The 22,318-nt window shown below is 42.6% G+C and overlaps 1 protein-coding gene across 1 annotated transcript in view; it reads left to right on the top strand.

Annotated features, from left to right (window-relative positions):
- FAM184B (family with sequence similarity 184 member B) overlaps window positions 1-22,318 on the top strand; it is a gene marked incomplete at its 5' end in the record, with an annotated part of 110,934 nt that overhangs the window by 8,922 nt on the left and 79,694 nt on the right.

Here is a 22,318-nt window from a genome sequence, read left to right as displayed (position 1 = left end):
CTTCAGAACACTAGAATTACGAGGTAGAATAAAAACAACGGTGACCAATCATACACAGAAATCACAACCATTTTAGAAAAATCAAGAATACAGAGAAGCCAAAAGAAAAAGATTTTAAAGTATCCCCAAACCCATAATAACTACAGTGATACAATAACTAATACCATTTTTTGCAGAGCCTACTATCTGATTTCTCATACAAATATAGACATGCGATTTTTAAAAAGAGTTATATCACACATAACTATTGTGTTAGCTGGGTTTTTTCCCCTTCAAGGTAAATCTAGAACCCTTCAACACAATTTTTAATGGTTGTGTCAATAGTCCATTGCATAAATGTTGCATAATTTAACTTCTTTCATTTATGACACACTTACTGAGTGCCTTTTATGTGCCAGGTAAAATCCCTTATCTCATGGACCTTACAGAGAGAAGTAGAAAGGAGCTCTCAAATACAATAGAAGCCCTCCTAGTCAATGTCATGTGAGCATTTTGAATAATTGAAAATGAAAACTATAAAAGAAAAAAAACTAACATACATAACTTTTTAAACTTAAAACAGGTGTCAGCACTGAGTTCCAGTGGGCAGGTGCAAACAGTTGTTAATTAAGAAAGGGAGGGGATGCAAGACAAGGGAGGAACAGTCAAGAGAAACAATAGGACAGCCTTGGGGCAGGGTCCTGGTTCCCATCAAGGGATACACACAACAATATCTTGGAGCTGTTTTGCAGAAACTGAAACCTCCACAAGGTGGGAGAAGTTAACTGTGTGCTGCCCACAAGCAAGTAGACCCAAGACTTTTTGGAGCCAGAAGGTTGATGATATTGACTCCCACTTACCTCACCACCAACCGATCAGAAGAATGTCCACCAGCTGATCATGCCCTCTTTGAACCATTACTATAACACTTCTCCCAACCCTACAGGTTGGGACACACAGTTCTGAGGGCATTAGCTTGCTGTGGCCCCTTTTGCCTGGCAAAGCAATGAAACTATTATTTTCTACTTCACCCAAAATTTAAAAAAAAAGGGTCAGCAAACCATGTCCCAGGCCAAATCAGTCCGCTGCCCATTTTTATATGGCTTGTGAGTCAAGGATGGTTTTTACATTTTGAAAAAAAATACAAAATAAGACCAATATTTGGTGACACATGAAAAGTACATGAAATTCAAATTTAGTGTCCAAAATAAAGTTTTATTGGGACACAGCCATGCACGTTCACTTAGAGATTGTCTCAGGTAGCTTTTGTGCTAAAATGGCAGATTTGAAACATTGTGACAGAGACTGACTAAAGCCTAAAATAATTACTGCCTGGCCCTTTACAGAAAAAAAGTGTGAGGATCTCTAATTAAAACATGTGGGTGGGGCTTCCCTGGTGGCACAGTGGTTGAGAGTCCGCCTGCCGATGCAGGGGACACGGGTTCGTGCCCCGGTCCAGGAAGATCCCACATGCCGTGGAGCGGCTGGGCCCGTGCGCCTTGACCGCTGAGCCTGCGCGTCCGGAGCCTGTGCTCTGCAACGGGAGAGGCCACAACAGTGAGAGGCCCGCGGACCGCAAAAAAAAAAACCAAAAAACCAAAAACATGTGGGTGAACACTCATTCACTAATCATTTCATGTGAGGCTCAGTTTCAATTCTTTGGGACGGCCTGCTGATTGATATTTACCTTATTTGTCTTGCATAAACTACAGCTATAGTTAGAGTGACCTTTTAATTAATCATCCAAACTGAGACACTTCTGAGAATTAAAGGGGGCACTAAACCTATTTATTTAAAAAAATTAAATAGGTTTCAGGTGTACAGCATTATAATTCAACATCTGTGTACACTACCAAGTGATCACACCACAAGTGTAGTTGCCATCCATCACCATACAGTTGACCCCCTTCACCCTTTCACCTGCCCCCAACCCTCTTCCCCCGGTAACCACTAATCTCTTCTCTGTGCCTATGAGTTTGCTTTTGTTTGTTTTTGTTTTTTTAGATTCCGCATGTGGGTGAAATCATACAGTATTTGTTTTTCTCCATCTGACTTATTTCACTTAACATAATACCTTCAAGGTCCATCCATGTTGTCCCAAGTGGCAGGATTTCATTCTTTATTATGGCTGAATAGTATTCCACTGTGTGTGTGTGTGTGTGTGTGTGTGTGTGTGTGTGTGTGTGTGTGTGTGTGTATCCATCTTCTTTATCCATTCATTCATTTATGGACACTTAGGTTGTTTCTGTATCTTGGCTATTGTAAACAATGCTGCAGTGAACATCGGGGTGCATATATCTTTTCAGATTAATGTTTTCATGTTCTTCAGGTAAATACCCAGAAGTGGAATAGCTGGGTCATGTGGTAGTTCTGTTCTTAATTTTTTGAGGAATCTCATACTGTTTTCCACAGTGGCTGCACCAGTTTACAGTCCCACCAACAGTGGGTTCCCTTTTCTCCACATCCTCACCAATATTTATTTCTTGTCTATTCAATAATAGCCATTCTAACAGGTGTGAGATGATATCTCATTGTGATTTTGATTTCCCTAGTAATTAGCGATGGCGAACATCTTTCCATGTGCCTGTTGGCTACCTGTATGTCTTCCTTGGAAAAATGTCTATTCAGAGCCTCTGCTCATTTTTAAAATCAGGTTTTTTTTGGTTGTTGAGTTGTATGAGTTCTTTATGTATTTTGGATATTAATCCCGTATCAGATATATGATTTGCAATTATCTTCTCCCATTCAGTAGGTTGCCTTTTCATTTTGATGTTGGTTTCCTTTGCTGTGCAGAAGCTCTTTAGTGTGATGTAGTTCCATTTGCTTATTTTTGGCTTTTGTTTCCCTTGCCTTTAGAGTCACATCCACAAAAACATCACTAAGGTCCATGTTAATGAGGTTATCGCCTATGTTTTCTTCTAGGAATTTTATGGTTTCAGGTCTTACATTCAAGGCTTTAATCTATTTTGACTTAATTTTTGTGTATGGTGTAAGATAATATCTAGTCTCATTCTTTTGCATGTGGCTGTCCAGTTTCCCCAACACCATTTATTGAAGAGACTGTCCTTTCTCAACTATGTATTCTTTGCTCCTTTGTTGTAAATTAATTGTCTATATATGTATGGATTTATTTATGGGCTCTCAATTCTGTTCCATTGATCTGTATGACTGTTTTTGTGACAGTACCATATGTTTTGATTACTATAGCTTTGTAGTATAGTTTGAAATCAGGGAGTGTGTTACCTCCAGCTTTGTTCTTCTTTCTCAAGTTTGTTTTGCTATTTGGGATCTTTTGTGCTTCCGTACAAATTTTAGAATTATTTGCTGTAGCTCTGTGCAATATGCCATTGGAATTTTGACAGGGATTGCATTGAATCTGTAGTTTGCTTTGGATAGATTGGACATTTTAACAATGTTAATTCTTTCAATCCATGAACATGGAATATCTTTCCATTTATTTGTCTTCAATTTCTTTTGTCAATGTCTTATAGTTTTCAGTGTACAAGTCTTTCACCTCTGTGGTTAAATTTATCCCTAGGTATTTTATTCTCTTTGATGCAACTGTGAATGGGATCATTTTCTTAATTTCTGTTTCTGTTAGTTCATTATTAGTGTACAGAAAAGCTATAGATTTCTGTATATTGACTTTGTATCCTGAGACTATACTGAATTCATTTATTCTAACAGTTCTAACAGTTCTATACTGAATTCATTTATTCTAAAACTGTTCTAACAGTTTTTTGATGGAGTCTTTAGGGTTTTCTATAGGTAACATCGTGTCATCTGCAAATAATGACAGTTTTTTTCCTCCCTTTCTTATTTGGATGCCTTTTATTCCTTTTTCTTTCCTAATTGCTAATGGCTACGTTGAATAAAAGTGGCAAGAGTGGGCATCCTTGTCTTGTTCCTGATCGTAGAGGAAAAACTGAAAGCTTTCCACCATTGATAAAGTTCTGTTGGTTTAAACCACAAGTTTGTAGTGACTTGTTATAGTAGCCATGGGAATTGGGTCCATTGGCTAACTTTCACAATATCCTCTTCATCATTACCAAAGACTTCTTCCTTCTCAGACCTTTGTGAGGTTCTTGCCTCTGATAATTGTCAGAATCAACTAGTGAGCATTTTTAACAAAAATTGAGACCAGTGCATTAAAACCTTTGGGTGGGGCTCAGGCAATTATGCGTTTTAAAAGCTCCACTGGTGACTGTGACTTTAGCCTGACTCTAAAATCACTGCAACGGGTCCTTGGCCGTTGGTCTATATAATATGTCCAGGTCTGTTGCCTGGCCCTGGACTTGCTCTGTCTGGTAGCAGAGAGACTGTGTGTTTGTCTTATTTCTTCTGCTTCTCTAGGAGCTCTTTAGGCCAGTGCTGTTCAAATGTTAGTATTAAACACAAATGGCTAGGCCCACCTGCAACATTTCTTATTCATTTGGTCATGGGTGAGGCCTGAGAATTTGCATTTTAAACAAGCTCAGGTGATGTTGTGGACTACAGTTTGAGAAAGCCTTTAGGATCATCAGGGCTCTCTCTTTTGCCTTCCTCATATTTGAACTTCCAGAAGCTTCTAGCATAGTGTCCTGCTCTCAATAATAATAATAGGGGCTGAATTACTTAGAACTGTGAAACCCTTGATGACAAGGACCTTGCATTATACCTTTTAAATATATCTTTAGCACCTCCATTAATGCCAGGACACAGGGGGTGACAGTAGGAGACATATTAAACGGTGGGTGCACCAGCAAATCTCCCATCTATAAGGGATGTTAATGCATCTCTGGGTGCCATCACATCACAAGAAATGCAGAAGGATGCCAAAATGGCAAAAAAAAAGACCCTGAAGAGAGGTATTGTGCACACCTCAGTGGCTGTTTCCAGTTTAGGTGTGACTTGGAAGAGGTTGTGAAATAATGAGGAGTACAATAAAATGCTTTGTGAAGGAGGACACCACTGGTTAACCTCAAGGCTTCAGTTTTGCTGAGTAAATATGCAGGTTTGGGGCTAGAGCTGAATTACTCCAGACAGTAAAAGAAAGATTAATCTCCCCTCAGCAGTTCTGCTCCATCCTTTTCCTCATGTTGCATTCAGTCTCTTAAATAGGCATTGACCAATTGCAGGTTTGAAGGAATGATAGATGTTAACCTGCTAGTTTACCCACGTGTCTTGGTCTAGCTTTGCAGTCTGCTGATGATTTTGTTATGATTAGGATTACAGAAGCATTTGTGGGTAGAGTAAGGATCATGCAGATAGGATGTGGCGGGTGGGTTGCGTGAGGAGTGATAGCTTCATATTTTGAAGACAAAGTTTATTTAGATCATAGTTTTGGTTAAGCCAAACTAATTTCAAGGAAGTGAAAAAGAAGCTGTCACTGGTTTTCATCTATTTTCTTCCCAGGGTGCTCTGCCCAGGGTGCTCTGCCCTTGAGAAGCATACCCCTCAAACATCTGCTTTTCCTTGCACTTGCAAGCTCATTAATGGCCGTTTCCCAGAGAGAGACTCAGAAATAGCCAATTCCATTAAAAGGCTTATCATTAAGTACAATACAGCTCTTTATGTGGGAGGATGGCCTCTGAATAAGAGTCCATTAGGGCTGTGGGCTAGAAAAATGGGTCAGCTTTTTTTTAAGGGAGAAATTAATTCAGCAAGCAAGAGCCAGAAATACTGTGACATTCATCCTGTACAGCTTTTCCTCTTCACGCTGCCAAAGTGCGTCTGTCCAGACCTGCTATTCCTGTCCTCAGGCCCCTGGAGCAGGGCCCATTTGTCCTGAGGAAGCCAGTGAATTGTATGGTGACAGCCTAAATAAACATGAGCAAGGAGATCAGAACTGAGTATAGGGGGTGTGTGTGTGTGCGTGTGTGTGTGCGCGCGTGCGCATGTGAGCACACACACCCTGAATATAATCTAAACCAAGAAAACAAAAGTTAATCAGTAACTTATTCGCTGACCTCTTTCCCCTTTGCTAGGTCCTAATGTCAGTTTCATGAGAGATGGCTCATAGCCAAGTCCATGTGGTGCCGTCCCCAGAGAAGAGCTGAAAAAAAGAAGCTTGTTTCCAGTATAGGAGGCAAATGCTTGAAAGGACAGTCCAGTGTCCAGTCTCCTCCTGCTAACTTAGGCAGGCTGATTCACAGGGCGTGGTGGGCCCTTGGTAGCTGCGGTCAACAGGCGGAGGAAGAACTAGAGCTGAACAAGTGGGAGCTGGGGAATAAGCATCCTGTTGAGAGTAGCCAGGGACACAGTGTCCAAGAAGTACAGAAAACACAGGAGTGAATCAGGCACATATCTGCAGTGGGAGAGCTGGTCAGCTGTGTGGGCCAGGACAGTGAAGGATTCCAGAAGGTGGATGATTCAGAATTCAGAAGAGCTGCGAGTCAGAAGTGGATGTTCTGCCCAAATTCAGCAGGATGCCCTGCTAGTAGGTTATGGACATGAAGACTCAACTCTACAGAAGGAGGGAATTGGCAGAGTGGCAGGTTCTTGGCAAACAACATAGAAAATTTAACAAACTTGTAAGACATTCAAGGAGGAGATGTCTTGTAGGACATTTGTCGTCTAGTTGTGCTAGATTGGATTTTGCATTATTGTTCAGTAAATATTCACTCACTCTTATTGCCCTCCCCTACCCAAAGAGCAGAGAGTCTGTCCTCATCCCATCCATGATGGGCTTCTTGAGATTTGCTTTGGTCTGTGGAATGTTAGAGAGTGTGAACACAGGCAGAGGCCTTAAATATGCTCGTGCAATTTGGTGATCACCATGAGAAAAGCATGTGCTGATTGGCCTCTGCCCCTACAGCGTAGTGCTAGTAAGCAGACCCGAATCCAGCTCACAGCCTCAAGCCAAGCCCAGACAATACAAGACCTGAAATGCAGGGCAGATCCACTCAGCCAAGCCCAACCACGGTTACCCTACATGAGAATAAATGCTTCTTGTTGTAAGTCATTGAGTTTTGGGGGTAGTTTGTTATGCATCATTATTGTGGGCAGTCCCTGACTAAGACAGAAGGGCTAGAACTCAGAAAAGATATCTCAACTAGAGATGCAGTTTTAGGAATTATCAACTCCTAGGGGTTAGTCCATTTATTTGTTTATTTACTCATTCACTCAGCAAATATTTGTTATGAGCTGATTCTAGGCTGGGTACTTATTCATTGATATGGAGGAGATTGTCCAAGATCCTCATGGAAATAGGTCTCTTGGCATCTTTCCCAGGGAGAATTTGCCACGTAAGAAAATGCTGTCAAAAACAGAACATTGGGGATTGCTAGCCCATGAAAGAGAGTCTGAGAAAGAGCCTTCTGAGAGGTACCAGGAGACACAGGTGAGGGTGGTGTTTCATCTGGGAGAAGAAGCCTTCAAGAGGGAGCATTGACTGGTGGTTGGTGCAAAGAGGGAAGATGGGTTGAGGCCTAAAAAAATGTCATTATGAATAGTCATTGGTGGCCTGGGTGTCTTTAGAGTGATGGGCCAGGGTTGGGAGAGCCTGGTGCTGAGAGCCATGTGTCGGCTTCTGTATTAGTCAGCTTGGGCTGACATAACAAAATGCCAAAGATCCCATGACTTAAACATCAGAAATTTATCTTCTCACAGCTCTGGAGGCTTGAAGTTCAAGATCAAGGTGCCGATAGTGTTGGTTTTTGGTGAGGGGTCTCTTCCTGGCTTGTAGACAGCATCTTCTCACTCTGTCCCCACATGGCCTTTCCTCTGCACACATGTGGAAGGAAAGAGATCTATGGTGTCTCTTCCTCTTTTTATAAAACACCAGTCCTATCAGATTAGGATACCACCCTTATGACCTAATTTAACCTTAATTACCTCCTTAATTGCCCTCTCTCCAAATACAGTCATATTGAGGGTTAGGGCTTCAACACAGGAATTTGGGAGGGAACACAATTTAGTCCATAACAGCATCAGGAGACTTGGTTCTGTTTCCAGCCTTACCACTGCCTAGGCCACCCCTTGAACTTTCCCCTGGACTCCCTATCGTGATCTAAAAGGCATAGCAGCCACCTTACCTACCTGCCTCAAGGTTGCTGCAAGGAGAAAGTGAAATAAATTCCTTGTATCTCTGGGGCAAGTCAGGGGTACAGTCAAGGTTTACTTAGTTGCAAAAGGGATCCTGGATAACCACCCCTACCAAATTCTATCCTCCCTTTCCCTGTGGGTCCTGGATGGGCATCTGTTTTCGTGTTGGCTTTTCATGCCTCTTCGCTGCTGCTGCTGGTTGCCTTCTCCATCTGTCCTCCTTGGGAAGAGAGGCTCCTCAGAATTTGTATATGAATTCTTTATGAACTGAGCATGTCATGAAATTCTGAGATGTTTACAGGGCACAATGTGATGCAGGGAAAGAGCCCTAGCTATACAGTCAGCCAGGCCTGGATTCACATCACCGGCCTGCCACAGACTGTCTGGAGCCTTAGAAAGTTATCTAACAGGTTCCTTAGATTCCTCACCTGACGAATATTGGAAGGAGTGCCCACCTTGGTGTGTAGAGATGGCAACTAAATGACATAGTAAATGGATGAAAAACACACCAGCGAATGGATGAAAATTTTCATGGCTTAACTTTAAGAACCTAGATGCCTGGTATCCAACTTTGAGCTGCTTTCTGAGCTATGATGCTGTGCAGTGTGACACCCCTCCCAACGATGCAGGCTAGTCCTACCCCTGTAGAGATGGTCCTTGGGAAAGTAAAGGTGTCCAGGCAGTGTCCACCACTTGGCAATGTCTGCAGAGGCAGGACAGCACATCAGGGCAGTGAGCTGATCCCTAAAGAGAATGAGTCCAGTGGAAGCAAGGATGTGGAGCTAGAGGAGACTGGGAGAAACAAAAGCCAGTCCCATGAAAACCCAAAAGGTTGATGGTGCTGAATGTTTACTGGAGGTTCAAGTCACATTTCCTTTGAATCTCAAGGACAGGAAAGGATGCAAGCAACCCGTGTCCATCAACAGATGAGTCGATAAAGAAGATGTGGTATATATGTGTGGTATATATATATGTGGTACACACACACACACACACACACACACACACACACACACACAGGGAATATTACTCGGCCATAAAAAAGGATGAAATTCTGCCATTTGCAACAGTATGGATGGACCTAGAGGGTATTATGCTTAGTGAAATAAGTCAGACAGAGATAGTCAAATACTTTATGTTATCACTTATTTGTGGAATCTAAAAAATAAAACAAACAAATGAATAAAACAAAACAGAAGCAGACTCACAGATATAGAGAACAAACTAGTATTATCAGTGGGGAGAGGGAAGAGAGGAAGGGCAAGATAGCAGTAGGGGATTAAAAGACACAAACTACTATATATAAAATAAATAAACTACAAGGATAGATTGTACAGCACAGGGAATATAGCCAATATCTTATAATAAATTTAAATGGAGTATAATCTATTAAAATACACTATTTGTACACCTGAAACTAATATAATATTGTAAATCAACTATACTTCAATAAAAAAAGGATAGGATAGGGCTTCCCTGGTGGCGCAGTGGTTGAGAGTCCGCCTGCCGATGCAGGGGACACGGGTTCGTGCCCCGGTCCGGGAAGATCCCACATGCCGTGGAGCGGCTGGGCCCATGAGCCATGGCCGCTGAGCCTGTGCATCGGGAGCCTGTGCTCCACAACGGGAGAGGCCACAACAGTGAGAGGCCTGCGTACCGCAAAAAAAAAAAAAAAAAAAGGATAGGATATGATGCCCAAGCTGATGTGAGGCTTATATTGCCTCTGAGGAAAGATAGACTGAGTTTAGTCACAGCTTCAGAAGTTTGCTCTGTCAATCACCTCCAATGCCTTGGTGGTTGTGGTACTTAACAGTTCATAGTGCTGCAGAAGATCTGTGTCATCTGCACATTTCAAGTATATTTACCCCAGAAGGTGTTAGAACTCAGTTGAATTCATTCATTCCTTCCCATATTTCCAATGTGTCTAAAACTATGTCCTCTCTATAACACAGAACAGCATTGACCAATTTCATGGCAACGTTTTTGAAGGCAGAGCTTGGTGTGGAACCTTGGCAGTTTTATGAAATATTTCACACATATAAAAATGCATAATACCTATATGGAAGGTACAAAGAATAATGATAAAATAAGCACATGTATTTACTATTCAGCTAAAGCAACAAGACATTATCAATTACTGTGTCCCTCCCTAACTGTATTTCTTCTCCTCCCCAGAGGTAACCACTGACCAAACTTTTGTATTTGTCAATTCTCTTGCTTCTCTTTAGGGTTTGCTACATTTCTCTAAACACTAGTAAACAATATTTGGGTTTTCTCTTTTATAAGATTTTTATATAAATGGTATATTCTTCTGGAACTTGTATTATTACTTAATATTGAGAGTTTCATTTTTAAAAAGGATAAACTGAGTTTAAATGCATTGTTGTTACACCTGGGGGAGTTCTGAATAGGCCAAAAGAGGCTGAGCCACTTTTTCTCCACCTTTTTCCAACTACCTTTTATTCCCCTTTGTATTAGGCTTACTTGACTTTTTTACTCCGTTAAATCAGGTAAACCATCTGAGCGGAGAGAAAATGAAGTCCAGCAGCGCCACCAGCATGCAGCGTAGGGAGCCACAGAAAGGAGGAGGGTGTCCTTGTGATCCCTGAGCTGTGCACCGCTGTCGCTCAGGCACCTCCTCCCACTAAATGCCATTTAACGGCCCCCGAGAATCTTATTTATCACCCCTTCCGCTTCCCTGTGGGAGTACCCTCACTTATGCAATAAAAATGACAAGTCACCCTCTGCAGATGCTTTCAAGAGGCACTAGAGGTCAAAGCCGTCTCTTCCTCTTGCCTTGGAAAACATGGTACCTGTCACATTTCTGAAACAGATACAAAAACAAAAAAACCCAGCCTTCGAAATTATCTTCACAACAGACAGCTCCTTGGCCACAGAGAGGCAGCTTTCTGGCTTGTTGGTTCTAGGATGCACGCGCCCATACTGAAACCAATTATGGGCTATATGAAATTTCAGTCAAATATACTGCAGTCGCCGATACTGAATAAATGATCACTAATGGCTAAACTGACGCTAAGATCATCATGAGATAGTGCTGCTTCAAAAAGTATATAGCCTAAGTCCCTTTTTTTTTTATATCATGGCCTTCCTCTTTTATTTTTTTTAATTTTTGCTTTATTTATTTACTTATTTATTTTTGGCTGCATTGGGTCTTCATTGCTGCCCACGGGCTTTCTCTAGTTGTGGACAACACGGGCTACTCTTCATTGCGGTCCCCGGGCTTCTCATTGCGGTGGCTTCTCGTTGCGGAGCGCAGGCTCTAGGCACGCACAGGCTTCAGCAGTTGTGGCTCACGGGTTCCAGGCTCAGTAGTTGTGGCTCAAGGGCTCAGTTGCTCTGCGGCATGTGGAATCTTCCCGGACCAGGGCTCGAACCCGTGTCCCCTGCATTGAGAGGCGGATTCTTAACCACTGGAGCTAGCGATGACCTGGAGATGATTTAGTCATTCTCCCAGTTCACACACTAGAGACTAGGGAAGCTAAGGGGCTTCTCCGAGGTCACACAGCTGGTTAGTAGCAGGGGAGGTTTAGTTGGAGGGAGATCATTAGTTTTGGTTTTGGTGTGTTGAGTTTGGAGGTCCTGTGAGACATCCCAGTCAGGTGTCAAGGAAATAGTTGGATATTTTTGATGGTCCTTTAGGAGAGAGGTCAGGGTTTGAGTTATAGATTTGAGGGTGGACAATGTTGAACATTTCACTCACACATATTTCAACCCTGATTCTGATGTGTGCTGCAGAGGCTGGAAAGCTTAGAATTATATTTCTCAGAATTCCTTACTGCTGGATTTCTTGATGTGATTCTGGCGATACCAATCATGTGCTCCCCAACAAGACATTTATTGTCATTTTATATAAATTTTGCCATGAAAATTTCAAGTATTGATATATACAACATTTCAGTGTACTGTTTCCCTGTTGCCCAGTTTCAAAAATGACTAACATATGTTAACTTTGCCTCCTTTGGACCCATATCTACTCCCTACTTCTGTATTATTTTAAAGCAATCTCAGAAGTATTTCATCCATAAATATTTAAGTGTCTATCTTTGGAAGATAAGTATTCTTTTTTTATAGCATATCCTTAATACCATTATCACACTGAAAAAATTAACAGTAAATCCTCAGTATCACAAAATATCTGTTCTGTTCACATTTCACCCATGTTTTCTTCTAGTAGTTGTATTGTTTCATAGTGTTGTCTGATAAAATTTTTACAATTTTCTTTTCAAATCGGGATTCAAATAAGGATTTATATATTGCAGCTCAACTGGTTGATATGTCTTTTAGGTTTCTCTTTTTTTTTTTTTTTTTGCGGTACGTGGGCCTCTCACTGTTGTGGCCTCTCCCGTTGCGGAGCACAGGCTCCGGACGCGCAGGCTCAGCGGCCATGGCTCACGGGCCTAGCCGCTCTGCGGCACGTGGGATCTTCCCGGACCGGGGCACGAACCTGTGTCCCCTGCATCGGCAGGAGGACTCTCAACCACTGCGCCACCAGGGAAGCCCATCTCATTGTAGTTTTGATTTGCATTTCTCTAATGATGAGTGATGTTGAGCATCCTTTCATGTGTTTGTTGGCAATCTGTATGTCTTCTTTGAAGAAATGTATATTAGGTCTTCTGCCCATATTTGGATTGGGTTGTTTTGGTTTTTTCATATTGAGCTGCATGAGCTGCTTGTCAGTTTTTAAAGGCCTCCAGGGAGTGACAGCCAAAACGCTCTCTGGGCAGCCAATCCCAGCATTTAATAACCTCCTCTGAATTACATGATTGTATAAATTATTGACAGCAAGAGAGCGGGCTTTAGTAAGTGGGAAAATTGCCTTATTTTTAAAATAATGCTGCGTTCCATTTAAATACATTTATGAACTTTTTATGTGAGTAAAATATACATAGAGAGCAGTTTTAAAATCCTGTTTTAATAAAACTTGGTCCTAAAATTTCAAGCTGACTTATTTATTCCTAAAACATTTTTGAATTCCATTTTGTGCTAGGACCTGGGTTAGGAATAACCTGATGGGACCCCTGGTAGATTAGGAGACAGATTCTGATGGGTGTGACATAACGGAGGGGTGAAGAGGAACCCACAGGAGGGACCCCAGTGGAGTGGGTGGGGAAGGATGAAACGTCAGGGTAGGGATCAAACAGGTGTGAGAGGAAACAGCACCAAAAGCCCAGCTACCAAAGTTGAAAGGACATTTTGGTTTTGCTGACTGAAGGACGAGCAAGCAAATTAAAACCCTGTGAGCAAATTAGGCGTAGCTGCTCCCTTCAAGGGCAAATCGCTGAGGTTAAGAGAGGAACTCAGGAGTCGGTCACACTACCTGCCAGTGGAAAAAAGCGTGCATTGCTTTCATTTTCACTGTTCTTTTAATTTTAACAAGTGCAGCTATCTCGGATTCGGTATAGGCCAAAGCTTTTTTGCAGTGATACTAGATTTATGAGTGCGGTCCTATATCAGTTTGGGAATTCATCTGCAATTCTCATTTACATGCCTGACTTGTAGAAAGTGTCTTTCTTTCTTTTTATTTTTATAACATTTACACGTTTTATGTCGTAGACAGTTGGGATACCCTGGGCATCCTCTTGAGGTCTAATTTTGGGGATGTCTGTGAAATGGAGCCACACTTAAAATGTGAATGTGGCCTGCTGAGATCTCCAGAGGTTCCTTTCCACTTTAAGAATGTGGCTCTCTGTGAGCAAAACAAAACCCAAAAACAGTTGTCGTTATTCATTTGTTCATCTATCTAGTTACCCACTGCCCCTCCATTCCCCTGTCCCATTCACTCACTCACCCACCCTCCCATCCATATTCTTCATCACTTTCTCACCCATGCAGCTTCTGCCTAGCCCCTCCTCCATCTGTCTGCCCTTCTCCCCACTTTCCTATCCATTTACTCACCCATCCATCCATGTCAGACATGGGTTCGAAATCTCTCTTGAAACTCCACTTCCCAAACCCTTGTTCTTTCTCTTGTACTGCGATGCTCTCCTCCCAGCAAGGTACGGTGGCACTAGTTCCATCAGCCTCTAGCTCCCCCAGTTACTGGTATTGGACACCTCCAGGCTCAGTTCTGCCCACTCTGAGCTAGGAAACACAGAGCCAGTCATTGTGTGTCAAGAGCTTCTGTTACTTTCCATGGTGGCCTTGGAAGTCATCTACTTCCCTGAGCTCCTGGCCTCTGAGGAACAGCTTCCATCCCACTACTCCTCTACCTTTCTGGACCTGCTTGCCTGGTTCCGTAGGGTCAGAATCAGCTCTCCAGACTCCCTGATTTCACCACATCTCTTAGGTACTGTGTTTGGGGCTCCCAGATAGCCAGTTAGGATGCAATTGTGGAAGACACAACAGTCTTAAAAGTTTAGAGGTATGTTATCTCACATAACAAGAAGTCAGGAGGTAGAGCCTCTCCGTGGCTGGTAATTCAGTGTCTCAAGGATGTCACCACAGGCCATGTGCTTGCCATCTTCTCCGTCCTTTGCATATCAACGCTTTCCTCCTTCAGAGTTTCTCAGTGGCTGTCGCAGTTCCAGGCAACACACAAAGACAAGACAACATCTCCTGAAGAGGAAGGGCATTTTCTCCTTTGTGCTTCTTTTTATTTATAAGGAAATCTTTCCCAGTGGTCCTTCAGATGTCTCCTTGGGTCCCCTTGGCCAGGACTGAGTTCCACACCCAAATCAAAGTGAGTCATTGATAAAGGAGACAATACTGTAAGGCCTGGTTTAGACCAGGCATAATTCACCCTCTGAGCCCATGAGAGGGGACAGCTGAACAAAATTGGGGTTTTCTTGCCACGGAAGAAAGCAGGAAAGGGTGTTGGGTAGGCACTATCGGGTCTGAGATACTGAAGATCAAAAGTTTAACACTGGAACGGAAACTTGGACTAACAGAGCTCTGTGTTTCTCATTAGTCAGGGGCTATTTTCTTCCCAGGGGACATTGGGTTCTCAGTTAGGGGCTATTCCTCACCCCCTGGAGGACATTAGGCAACATCTGAAGCCAATTTTGGTTGTCACAATGGAGTAGAGGAGAGCTGCTGGCATCTAGTGGGTCAAGGCCAGGGGTGCTGCGATGTCAAAAGTGCCGAGGTTGAGAAACCTTCCATTAAAAATATGAGAAGATGAAGCATGATGAAAGAATAAAGCTGCATTTATTTTTGTTTGTTTGTTTTTGTTTAATTAATTTATTTATTTTTGGCTGCATTGGGTCTTGTTGCTGCGCATGGGCTTTCTCTAGTTGGGGCGAGCAGGGGCTACTCTTCATTGCGGTGTGCGGACTTCTCATTGCGGTGGCTTCTCTTGTTGCGGAGCATGGGCTCTAGGCGCACGGGCTTCAGTAATTGTGGCTCGCGGGCTCAGTAGTTGTGCCACAGGGGCTTAGTTGCTCCACAGCATGTGAGATCTTCCCGGACCAGGGATCGAACCTGTGTCTCCTGCATTGGCAGGCAGATTCTTAACCACTGCACCACCAGGGAAGTCCCTAAAGCTGCATTTATGAATGTTAATTAAAATGATTTAGCCCACTTTTTACACATCTGTGATACTTATTTGTAATGTCTTAGTGGCATCTCTGGGAATTGAGGTTCAAGGGATTAAAACAGGACCATGGGAAGTGAGTCAACAATTTTTGCCAACAAACTTGTAAAGGTTAAAGAAGAGGAAACACACAATAGTGAGGGTGTGGTGATGCAGACATTTGTTTAGCCTGGTGGCAGTATGAAATGGTCCCACTGTTCTCAAAAGCAGCTTGACAATGTGTTGATAACTCTTAAAAATGTTCTTATTCTTTCATCCTCAAATTCTGCTTCTGAGAATTCATTCTAAGGGGAAAATCCAAAGTATGAAAAAAAGCTTTAATGCAAATCTTTATTCTAAGCACCATTATTCATAAGAAACATTGAAAATGACTTAAATTTCCAGCAATAGGTGTATATAGCAATAAAATATAGAGGTACGTGATGGAATTTTATGTCCACATTAAGCATGATGTTTAGGAAGAAAAAAATCACTCATAATGGTAAATGCAAAAATGAAGAAATGAAATTGATTACATACCATGATCATAGTTATGAAAATAAATAACTTAAAGCATATACATATAAAAACAACCTGGCAGGAAACACATCAGAATGTTAGCGAGACTATTTCTTTGTACCAGTGGGGATACAGGTGATTTTTATTCTTCTTTTGACTTCTTTAAGGTAATGCAACCATGTTTATTTTAGCTTATTATGTTCAAGGCAACAAATGCTGAATCTATAGGTTATACTAACAATTCAATATTTAGATCTGTTTCTGTTGTGGGTTCTTTTTTTTCCGATCCCTTCTGTCTTCCTTTTTCCTTTCCTCTCAAGGACTCCTGAACTGGGGTACCTTGACAGTAAGAGACTTAAAGATGCACTTCAGAGCACCCTTAAACCTCTGAAATTGTAGGATATACGTACTCCTTTTTTCTTTTTTTAAAAAAGGTTATTTTAATTGGGAGTAATTTTTTTTAAGATGTTGGGGGTGGGAGTTTATTAATTTATTTATTTTTGCTGGGTTGGGTCTTCGTTTCTGTGCAAGGGCTTTCTCTAGTTGTGGCAAGCGGAGGCCACTCTTCATCGCGGTGCGCGGGCCTCTCCCTATCGCATCCTCTATTGTTGCGGAGCACAGGCTCAGTAGTTGTGGCTCACAGGCCTAGTTGCTCTGCGGCATGTGGGATCCTCCCAGACCAGGGCTCGAACCCGTGTCCCCTGCATTAGCAGGCAGATTCTCAACCACTGCACCACCAGGGAAGCCCCAGGAGTAATTTTTAAATAATTTTTCTTTTGATTTATTTTTACCTAGATCATGTACTATTTTGATAACAAAAAATAAAATGATTTTTAAAAAATTATACAGGGGATTGAAGTGTAAGGGACAAAACCATATGTCAAACCCAAGGACAACTATGGATCAGCTCTAGGGACTATAAGGGGACCAAAGGATCCTCACTTCTGAACAGGGATCAGGGGGCTCAGATGCCCTCACTGATAGTTGAGTCCTTTGCATCAGGTGAACCTTGAGAGACAGTGGGGGGTTTCCAAATTAGATGCTCGCTCCTGGGGCTGTGAGACGCCCCAGAATACAGCACACACCTCAGGGAGCCAGAGCAGAGGTCCCGCAGCTTCACAGAGAGCCTCTGATCAAGTGCCATTCTAAGTTCTGGCACGTGTTACGCCATGGAAGACAAAACAAATAGCATTTACTACTTCTGACTCTTTCTTAACCTTCTGTTGACATTGTGTTTTATCTAGGTAAGAGGGCTGTTCCCTAAACTTCTGAAGTGATGTTCTCTGTCAATATCACAGATGTTGAAAATAAAGTCCAAGGTGGTAACTGAGTTAAAGCAGAAGGTCCATATTCCCTCCCGTAGTCTTCTCTTCCACTGCTGACCAAATCCAGGACTCCTCGGCTCCCCTGCCTAATGTGACCTAAACATACTGGGAGTGCCTTCACCATGTTATTGGCTGGGGGACAAATTCCTTCTTATTTTTTATGACCTGCTGCAAGAGATCATCACCTATGAGAAATCATCTTGGACCACCCTGCCCCCCACCATGCAGAGTTAATGACTCTGTATAGCTTCACACAGCATACTATAGGTTCTCAGTAAATAATTATTGTAAAACTTAAGAAAAATACAAATTTACTTTATCGTAGGTTCTCATTTCTCAGAGTTACTCCATGACCTACCAGCATCAGTCACTAAGGAGTTTGATGAAAAGGCAGATTCCCAGGGGCTACCACCCTCCTCTTGAGTGAAGCTGTTTTGGGGTTGGGTCCAGGAATCTGCCTTTTATAAGGTACCCCCAGGGGCCTCTTCTGCACACTGAAGTATAAGAACGATTGGTTAAGACAAAACGATGCTTCAAGCCATGTGTAGAGTTTTCAACCAGTTCCTGAAATGTTTATAGCCATTTGAAACTTTGCCCAGAATTATTTTCCTTGTTTGTTAAGATATTACCAAAAGGCTGGGATAAAAATCAAAAAGAGCAATGATCATAGGCCCCAAATAGTTGTAGATTAGAGATCTAGATGGTCAGCCCTCTTTCTCTTCTTTCATCAAACAGGTGTAACCTTGTAGAATCTCCCAAATAGGTGGAATTTTAGAGCTAGAAGGGACCCCAGAAATCCAGTCCAAGTTACAGATGAGAAATAGAGTTTTGACATGTGTGTCCGTTTGGATCTTCCAAAAAATGAACAGCAAGACAAATTTAGATGTGCAAGAGATTTATGGGGAGAAGAGTCTGAAGAGTAATGGGAGAAGGAACAGGAGTAGACAGGCAGCACCTACTGACCATGCTTCAGGTCTGACACCTGTGAGAGGCAAGAGGGAAGAACTGGGTAGAAAAACCTACAGACTACAGTCCCGCTAAGAAAGAGTCTTGGGCAGGCCGATGAAGAGCTCCTGAGCAGAGAGGGAACATTAGAGGAGTCTTGTGTTGGATAGAAATAGCCCAGCCTTGTTCCTCCCCCTGGGCTTGGTTGTTGGCTAGAGGCAGCTTGGGGGGATCATTGCCTTGGCAGGACTGTGATTGTGAATCTCAGGGTATCAACTGGCTATACTCCTCACCTCAGGTTCTCTGGAAAAGAGACCTGAACAGCCGACCCCACCACATGCTCCATATCACAGTTAGTACAGAACAAGGACTAAACTTTCATCCAGAATTCTTTCTGGATTTTTCTACAGAGCATCATTCCTTTAACTTCTTGATGCATCCCACACCCCCAGCTGTTGTAGGTTTGAACTTAATCTTGTGGATTCTAGAACTAGACCTCATGAGGGGTGGAGAAGGCAAGACTAACTGTCAAGTAAGAAAAGGAAAGGGAGAGATGCAGAGGGGATTTAAGGTCTTTGTGGGTAAGACTGAGACAGCTGAGTATGGTCATAGTTGGTCTATTTGTCTATCCAGCAAGCTTTCCATTTCCCTCCTTTGGAGAACTCTTCCCCCTTTCCACATGGTTCTCAGAGGGCTCTCAATCTTGGTGCTCTACTTCCCATCCTATCCAGGAGTACTTGACCTAGGCTGGGGGAATCCTTTGGATTGATATACAGTCATTAGGGGAGAGAAATTCTCTTTTTGCTGGAATAACAAAACTGTGATTGCAGGAGCTAGGGCAGCTGATGGTGGTGGTCTTTCTTGTTCTGTGGGGGGAGGAGCTCTGCCGAATTGAGACAATCAGAAGTCAGCAGAGATGAGAGGTGAGTAGAGAGAGTGTGAGTCATGCGTGCTCTGAGGCCTTGCCTGGCTCCTATACCTCTTCCTTCCATTCTCGGAGGTCCTTCCCAGACACATGGGAAGTGTGTTCCCTTTTGCCTGGTACTTACCTAGTGTACCTGGTACACTAGGCAGATTCTAACATAGCCCCAAATTCCCAGCCCCTGGTGTATATACACCTTCTTTTAGTTATTCAATCAAACACCAATCTAGATTTCTCTGGAAGGGATTTTGTAGTTGTAATTAAGGTTCCAAGTAATCTGATCACATGAGCCCCGAAAGCCCAATCAGAGATTGCAGATGGAGAAATCAGAGAGACTTGAAGTGTGAGAAAAACTCAGTGAGGGAGATGGGGGAGCCGTGTACTAAGGAACGCAGGTGACCTCTAGGAGCTGAGAGCAGTCCCAGATGACAGTCTTAAGATCACAAGGAACTGAATTATGCCAACAGCCTGAATTAGATGGGAGACACATTTCTCCCCAAATCCGCCAGATGAGAACTCAGCAGGCAACGCCTCAATTTCATTCAGCCCTTGAGCAAGAACCTAGCCACGCCATACTGGTCAGTTTGTGGTAATTTCTTTATCAACAGTAGAAAATAAGCGTACTTGGATTTGCTTTGCTTACACCTGAAGAAGTCCCGACTGAACGCTGGGGAGAACGTGGACCCCCTTCAGCCAGTGGAGACTCTACAGACTGTTGTTCTTCACTCTGCTTTCCTTGGGTATAAATCTGCTCGCAGTGGCAGCTGTTGTTGACTAGTGTGATGGAAGAATCCAAAAATACATTTTGATGGGGACAGAGGGAGCACGAAATGGCTCTTGGGTCTGAAGTGGGCTTGGGAGGAAGATCACCGAAGGAATGAAGTGGGGGGGGGGGGCTTCCCTGGTGGCGCAGTGGTTGAGAGTCCGCCTGTCGATGCAGGGGACACGGGTTCGTGCCCTGGTCCGGGAAGATCCCACATGCCGCGGAGCGGCTGGGCCCGTGAGCCATGGCCGCTGAGCCTGCGCATCCGGAGCCTGTGCTCCACAACGGGAGAGGCCACAACAGTGAGAGACCCGCGTACGTCAGAAGAAAAAAAAAAAAAAAAAAAGAAAAGGGGGGAAAAGGCTGGTGGGACCCAGAAGAGACACGTGTCCTGATGAATCTCCCTGCTTCCACCATTCTCAACAGCAGCCAGAGTGATCTTTATAAAATGTGGATCAGATCACACTCTGAGCTCTCCAGGGCTTCCCCTTTCACACAGGGTAAAAACCAAAATTCTTCAAGGAGACACGGGTCCTCCACGACCTGGTCCTGTCACCTCTCCTGCCTGCTCCTTGCCCACACCGCTCACTCTGCCCCTGCCACGCTGGCCTCCTTGCTGCTCCATAGCCCAACGCACATTCTTGTGCCTCTAGGACTCTGCTCTTAAACCTCTGCTGGGAGGGCTCTTCCCTGATACCCTTCATTCTTCACTCTTTCGTGTCCATCTGCTCTTCACTCAAATGTTACTTTCTCAGTGAAGCCTTCCTTCACTGCCTTGTGTAAAATTTTAACTCCATCCCCCCCCCAAATATTCCTTCCTTGCTTTATTCTTTTCTTTTTTTTAGCATTTATCACGTCCTAAAAGATTGTTAATTTCACATGTTTGTTGTCTGACTCTCTCACTAAAAAGTCAGCTTCATGCACACAAGGATTTGAGTCTGTTTTGAGCATGCTGGACCCCCTGTACTGAGTACCGTGCCTGGTATATTTGCTAAATGATTGACCGAAAAGGGGATGTGTGCATAAGGAGAGATATATTTTACTTCGTAAGGGTGATTTCTTTCCCCTTAAAAGAAATTGGTGGTGAGTAATGTGATCCAGCAATCCCACTCCTGGACATATATCCAGAAAAGATGAAAACTTTAATTCTAAAAGATACAGGCACCCCAATATTCATAGCAGCACTATTTACAATAGCCAAGACATGGAAGCAACCTAAGTGTCCATCAACAGATGAATGGATAAAGAAGATACGGTGTATATAAACCATGGAATATTACTCAGTCATGAAAAAAGAATGAAATAATGCCATTTGCAGCAACATGAATGGACCTAAAGATTGTCATACTAAGTGAAGTAAGTCAGACAGAAAAAGACAAAAACCATATGATATCACTTATATGTGGAGTCTAAAATATAACACAAATGAACTTATTTACAAAACAAAAACTGACTCACAGATGTAGGAAACAAACTTACAGTTACTGAAGGGGAAGGTGTGGGAGGGATAACTTGGGAGTATGGGATTAACAGATACATACTGCTATATATCAAATAAATAATCAACAAGGATTTACAGTATAGCAGGGAACTATATTCAATGTCTTATAATAAACTATAATGGAATAGAATTTTAAAAGAATATAGATATATACATATGTATAACCAAGTCACTTTGCTGTACACCTGAAACTAACATAGTATTGTAAATCAACTATACTTCAATTTAAAAAAAACAAAGAAATTGGTGGTGGGTATATTTTTAAGAAAACTAGTGAGTTGGCCATTTATTCCCTTTAGCTACAAAAGTCCAGGACAGCGGACCATATGGTTTTGCAGTTTGCTTTGCATATGGAGCTGACAGTAAAGACTGCTGTGATAAAAAAGAAATATTGCCAGCCTGACCTCAGGACTCTTCCAAAAGCAAGATTATGTGTGTTATTTCAAGAAGTGAGGGGTATAAACAACAGCTCAACTGGATCTTAAAAGCTACAGTGAAAAATCCCTAGCAACTCCCAAAATAATCCCTGAACTATAAATAGCTACATATATTTTATGTATATATGCATAATATTCATTTTTATTGTGTTGGTGGTGTGGGCCATTTAATACAAACCCATTTGTTTATGATTCATCAGACACTTCTCATGAGCACAGATTTTGTGCCAGATACAATGCAAGGTACAGGAGATATAAAAGTGAGCAAAATAAATGGGCTTTTAATTACTTGGGATTAGGTTCAGCTACGTATAACAAAAAAACCCAAACAAATGAGAAGTGTATTACTCCCTTACATAAAAGAGGACCGG

This window comes from Stenella coeruleoalba (assembly GCF_951394435.1).
Source record: "Stenella coeruleoalba genome assembly, chromosome: 4".
Taxonomy (NCBI): Eukaryota; Metazoa; Chordata; class Mammalia; order Artiodactyla; family Delphinidae; genus Stenella; species Stenella coeruleoalba.
The sequence above is the reverse complement of the archived record's forward strand: the minus strand, read 5'-3'. Positions and strand labels throughout refer to the sequence as shown.